The sequence below is a fragment of the Lycium barbarum genome, chromosome 3 (genome assembly GCF_019175385.1).
Source record: "Lycium barbarum isolate Lr01 chromosome 3, ASM1917538v2, whole genome shotgun sequence".
Lineage (NCBI taxonomy): Eukaryota > Viridiplantae > Streptophyta > Magnoliopsida > Solanales > Solanaceae > Lycium > Lycium barbarum.
Window position 1 is genome coordinate 13,520,634 of NC_083339.1, and position 6,899 is coordinate 13,527,532.

General features: G+C 34.9%; 1 pseudogene; it reads right to left on the reverse strand.

The window, feature by feature from the left end:
* Positions 1–985, reverse strand: part of LOC132630334 (pre-mRNA-splicing factor ATP-dependent RNA helicase DEAH1-like) — a 50,779-nt pseudogene extending 49,794 nt beyond the window's left edge.
* Between the last annotated feature and the right edge of the window lie 5,914 nt (positions 986–6,899).

The following is a 6,899-nucleotide window of genomic DNA, read 5'->3' on the forward strand; positions in this document are numbered from 1 at the left end:
TAATCTTATCATTAGTATATAAAATATAAGCAAGGTAATAGTAGAGTAGAAATATTCCTAAGTTATATCCTATGATCAATACATAATAAGTAAGTGGCGATGTACGACGTATTAATACTTAACAATATTAATATAGTAGTGGAAATTATAATAAAGTAAAGGCGAAAAATAAGATATTTAATTTATTAATAACTTAGAAGCTCAAGAAAATGAATTGGAATAAGGAGGGACAAAATTGGGTGTCAACAACCGCTGCACTTAAGAGAAATATAATTTTCAGATTTGCAAGTGTTAGGTCAAACTCACCCCAACATGTTGTATATATATATGAGACCAAGGTATAGATCATGTGGGAAACATGTGACCATGAATGGTAACTTTCCAAGCGTTAGTAGTTCCTAGCACACATACAGCTGTGCTGCTCAGTTCTGCCAGAACAGTGCAACACCTTTACCAGCTATCATGTTTCATATAGTGTTCAGGAGACCTGATCAAGGACCTGGTCTTTAGTGTGTTTGTCAAATCATCAAAACCACAACATATCATAACTCTCTTCTGTTAACTTCACTCCCCCGAACAAGTATTGCTCGTCTTCAATTTCGTCTCTAAGTTCCTCTATCTTCTTTTCCTGCCTTTTCTTCAAGTATTCTCGCTTCGAAACTTCCTCAAATTTGCAAAATCATCTTGGCCCAACGCATCAGCCCTCCTGATTGCCTCTTTGCCCTCCTTCCTCAATAATTTTATCCGCCAACTGTCATGTCCCTGCAGCATCTCGCTCTCTGATACGTCGTTCCAACTCCTCCCTCTCTCTTTGGTCCCGAAGAATTTTTTGGTCGGGCTCAGAATTATCACTGCCATCTTGGTCACTGGACGTTCGTCCCTTAACTCGTCTTTCTTCCTGCGCATTCCTAACTATGTAGTCTTCATCTTCATCAGTCCCAATCCTCCTCCTGAAATTCTTGGCCTTTTGCTTCCTTGCCAACATTTGCAGCCTAACTTGATTTGTACTATCAACTCTTGATCAAGCTCACGAACAAATTGTATTAAGAATATTGTGAATAAACTGAACAAGAAAACAAGTATTTCTCACACTTTCGAGAAGGTATTTTTATCATAATAACTTACTATGAAATTCTTTTCATCCAAACCTTTATATAGCCTCACTACGAATCTTTTTCCTATTTGGTTAAGGTTTCCTACATAGGGTAGAAGTTTAATTCCAAATTAAACTAGGAATTTCCTATTCGAAAAAAAAAAAAAAAATCCCATTCTCTATTGGTTACGTGATAGCCCAAAGCAGCAGTTTGTGGACTTTCCACAATATGTCCAATTTTGGTAAATACAATGCTGCCGACCTAGTCCAATTCTAAATTGGATTCAACTCATAATTCTCCTTTTTAATTTATTAATTAATATTAATTATATTCTCCGTGCTACCAAAGAATATAATAATATTTCATTTTAATATATTTGACTAACTAAATTCTCTAATTTGATTATCAAACAATAAATTTATATTCAAATTTATAATAAAAATTAAGTATTTTGACCCTCGTACTCCAAACCCTTCACATAAACCGGGGTCGAGGAGTATATTTTGAAGGGTGAAAAATTATACTTATCTAGTACTATTCTTCATATAATGTTTGATTGGGCACAACTTTTTTTTTAAAAAAAAAAAAAGGTAAAATTTTTGGAACTTTGTAATTCGAAACAAATATAGACATTTGTGCGACAAACCAATCTCATCAATGATAAGATGAGAAGGTTAACATTAAGTTGTTTAATATAAAAAAGTGTCATTTTCCTGTAACAAACTAAAAAGTTCGTGTCGCCTAAAATGTACAGAGAAAGTAAATAATTCCATGCCAAACTGTACTATCAAGCCTTAATTATTTTACTATCCAATGTAAATAAAACTATTCATATCTGTGCTAAATGCGTAGATTAATTCTGCAAGATATTTATCAGTCTTTCCTGTATCCCTGATTACCTCAGGAATTTTATGAATTCTTCCATGAAATGAATTATTGTATACTTTCTTCTTGTCCTACTGAAGAGCTTAAAATATCATTGGTCGATCACCAAAATTTTAGTCTTCGACTTACTCCTTATAGATTGTACCAAAATTTGTTCTACAAACAAATCCCTTCACATTAAATTCAGAGTGTGACAAGACATTACTAGCTTGTTTGTACGTCTCTATGAACACTATTTGCTCCAAGCTTCATGTTGTTAGAATAATCCTGATGTTTAGCCCTTTTAATCACTTGCAACCTTTTTTCTCTTAGCGCGCCTATCTTGGCTCTCCAAACACTACTAAAAACATGGGTTTTTGCCACGGACATTCAGTAAAAAAATTGTGCTATAAAACATGATTTTCTCATCTCATTCCCACCGAACAATCTCACTGGGAAAACGCGTGGTGGGAAACAGGTTCCATTAAAACGCTGGTAAACTTTCTAATTTTTCCGTGTGAAAATACTACTAATTAGGTTTTTCCCGTGCACCGACATTCAGTGGGAAATAACTACTAAACATTTTCAGTGAGAAATGCAGTGGGAAAATAGTAATTTTTTAGTAGTGGAACAGATTATAATTGTCACACCCCATTTTTTACCCGGAGGTTAAAATTAGAAGTACGACGTATTGGAGATTCCTGTTTTTTTTGTTTGTTGTTTTTAAGGAGTCGCCACCTAATTACTTATGGTGAATTAGGACACCTAAAGTTTATTAAAGTTATGTTTAAAGTTAACTCTGTTTAAGGTCTGCGAAACTTAAGATTCTAGGTAAGGGTTCAATTAGTCTAAAGGGAAGGTATTAGGCATCCTTTAAGACCCATTAACAATGGTTAACCGACCGGACTTATGATTAATTAGGCTAAATGTAAATATAATATTACAGGAAAAAGGAAAGTAATTTTATAAGTATGGCCAAAGTTATAGATAAATATGTAAGGATGCTATTTAAAATAGAACTTATAAAAATAATGATAATTCGTATAAAAGAGTGCTTTTAATGCTATTTTGAAATACGATTTATAAATGTTGTTAGAGTTTAAGACGAAAGTATAATAGCGTTATTTAAAGTAATACTTATAGAAAATAGTAATCGCATAAAAGAGTTTAGTTAAAAATAAACTAAAAGGAAAGCGGGATATGTAATGTTCGTATATGGAGGAAATGACTAAAATTTAAAAGAGTTATTTAAATAAAAAAAAAGTTTTTAAAGATTATTCTAGACAAATATGTATTTCAATATGGATTTGCTTAAGTGTTGGAAATAATCTAAGGTGAAAGAGTTGTTCGTTGAGTTAGTTTGCTTTTTGTTTCTTAGAATAAGCTAACCTAGTGTAAGATTTGGAGCGTTTTAAAAATTTCTAAAATAGAAAAGTATAATTTGGTTCCCTTAGTCAAAAGTATATAGTCATGATACTTTGAAAATCAATTATTCTAAAAGATAAATATTAATAAATAATTTCGACATAAACTAATGGAGCTAATTGTTAGTTTTCTCTTTGAATTAACTACCCACAACTAAACTGAAATCCCCAATGTTACTAAAGTTTATCTAAATTAGCAAACACAATGTTAATCATACAATACGCGTTAAATGCACATAAAAGAACAAAATAAAAAGGATGATGGAATAGATATAACGGAGATGGGCCCAACCCATCTCCTTGGACTGTTACGATTTGCTGATGGCTGGGCCTCGGCCCAGATTTCATTTTTTGTTTTTTCTTGCTGTGGACAGAGGATAGGAAAGGAGAAGATCCCGTTGGGCTATGGCCCAACACCAAATGCGGGAGATGATGAGTCCGAGAGACCCGTGTGCGATGTTCATGCATAAAATGAAAAGGAAAAGATTAGTATACGAACCATAAACGGATTCAAACACGCGAGATAGAACGAAAAAATGAAGCAGCCGATTATACGTATATGTCACGTATATTTTAGTATATCTCATGTATACATAGATATATAAACAACTGTAGGTGCATTGGAAGTATTCCAACCGGCTAATTAAGCTATTATGATCACAATCATAGTTCCCAAACAACAAACAAAACAACCCAGCAGATAGGGAGCACGGCAGATTAGCATTATTTGTTCCAAAGAGAAGATTCAAACATGAAGCAAGGCAAAACAGAACCTTCATCAGGGATTGATGATCAACAAAGGTGCGCAAACAACAGTTTTGTTTTCCCTGATAAGCAATCTCAATATTCTATTCTATTATAATTCAAATGGCTCAGCAAAAGAAAAGAAAATATGAGCACCAATGAAGGAGTCCATACAGAGATGAAGCCAGTTGAAGCTGGCTGAAAACTACAGCAGTTTTTTTTTTTTTAAAAAAAGGCAAGGGACATCAATTCAATACTCCACAAGACATTTATCGAGCGGAGCAATCTATTCGCAATTTAGTGGCTTTAATTTAATCAGGAACTGCCTATAGCTATTCAACAGCTTCTAAGCAAGCAGGAGAAAAGATATTGAATAAGTAGAGTCGAAGTCATGGCAGCACACAAATATCTGGAAACAGCATAATGCAGCAAGGAGGTAAACATAACATACATGATAGATTGCTATAATTAGGATAGGTTAATTAACATATAGCATTCAAGAGGATGAAAGGGAAAACAAAGAGGAGGGACTGGAATATAGGTGAAACAACCCCCAATCATGAAAATTGAGCAGAAAGTTCAGCAACTTATTGTTCAGAGAAAGCAAAAAAAGAACAGTTTGAGAAGATTTATAACATGGGATGCATTAACATTTAGTCCCGACCCAGATATTATCAGCATAGTTTATATACTAAACTCATGTACATTTTTTTTTTTTTAAAGAGTGTGTGGTAGTGAATATACCCTGTATATCTGGTATATCACTGGACAGTCTCTAGAGAAGCCCAGACGATAAGGGCATAAACAGCCAGCTGAATCATGCTAAGGAGTTAACACTCGATGACCACATATAAACAGTACTAAAAAAAACAACAGGGCACACCTACCATGATGAAAGCAAACAGGCTTAATTTGGGAGCGGACTGATCTTTCATGCAACATATAGAGCAAACAGCCTAGACAGAAACCCATATTATTTCAAAAGTAATGGAAACTGGGTCTCGGACACACTAATTGGGTTCTGACCTTATGTGCATTAGACTTTGAGCAAGAGACTAATATCATTCTCAGAACAAAGATGACTAAATGAGACTGAGCCATACGATAATCAGGCTAAGCAAATCAAGAATATCACACTAAGCAGATGATGCCATTAAACTAAACTTAAGCATGGTCATTAAACCGAACAGAATCTGGACAATAAACACATAACTGGGCTGATTTCTGAACTTTGAACAAGGAAATTATGCTACTCTTTTAAACAGATCCTGATGTTAAGCATATCAAATATTAGAACCAATCGTTATCAAGAAGTCATCTAAACCTGAGCGTATTGGTTAATAACATGATTTTAAGACTATTATTACCAGTTGACATCTAATGCATCGAACCATACTTCAACAATAAGCATGCTTGAAACTGAGCATATAGCTATAGATTAACATTAAACAGAGATTCCTAATCAAACATATGAACGGATTTGACGCCCAATCTAAATCAATTATCAATCAAGTGACACGACTAGCACACCAAGCGGGCATGAAATTCATTGAATAAAATTAACTAGGACTAACTAACTTCAGAGAATCGACTCATATGAATACCCGATAGAGATTCAAGCCATATTTTCAGATGAAACACTGAATGCGCTAAATGAGCAGCAACCATTATTAAACGAAAAAAATGTAGCTTCCTATCTTTATGACCTCGGATATACAGAATTTTATCGCAACATCCAACTTGAAACTAAAAACACTTTAATCATGCAACCAAAAAAAATCACCGACACAGATAAGAGTTAGATCGAAACCAAAGGGAAAAAGAGGAGGGTGGCACTGACCTGCTTTGCGCGCAGTGAACTGAGGTCGTCGGGGTCTCGAATCTACACTCGAATGCGATGAACTCGAACCCGAAAATAGTCTTCCAAATCGAAAATTTTGATGGAATCGATTACTCTCTTCAAAGAGAAGTTTGGTTTGATTTTTTAAATAATCCTGAATGTAAGTGAAAGAATGATTCGAAACACACTGGGATTTGAACAGATTCGAAATCTAAAGTAACGGAAGGGTCCAAATGTTGAATGTGGTAAAATCTCCCCCCTTTTTCAGAACAATTCGTCCTAGATTTATAGGGCTTCGTGTGGTTTGAGAAAGAGAGGAGCGTGGACAGAGAGTGGGGGACAGCGACGAGTGGGAGTGGTGTCGGGTGAGTGGAGGCGGAGGAAAGGGGGAAAAGGAAGAAAGAGAGATGAAGAGGCGGAAAGAAGAAGCGGGAATGGAGGAGAAGAAGAAGGCGAAAAAAGAAGGAGAAAATGGAGGAAGGGAGATGGAGGCGGAAGAGATTGAGAAGAGAAAAAGAGGAGCATGAGGGATTAGGGTAGAAAAGTGAAGGGGTTGGGCTGGTCGGGTCGCGGAATTGTTTGGGCTGGTCCGTTTTGGGCTGGCCTATTAATTTAAATATGGGCTGATATAAATGTGGATTGGATATTAAAAATGTGGGTTGCTTATTCGGGTAGGGAAATAATATTGTATTTGTATTTTGGGCCATTAATTTAGCTAAAACTATTGGTCCTTCCTCCGCTATTCTAATTATTTCCGGGCTTTTAATTTAGTAAATAGTACAATATTTATTATAGTAATTAGTATATAGAAAGTAAGGATTTTACAAAGTGTTGCCTTGTAATTAATTTAACGAATCCGAACCTGAAACGAAAACGATGACTAGCTGTTCAAAATTTGTGGTAAAGTAATGCTCATAATGTTGAAAATAAAAG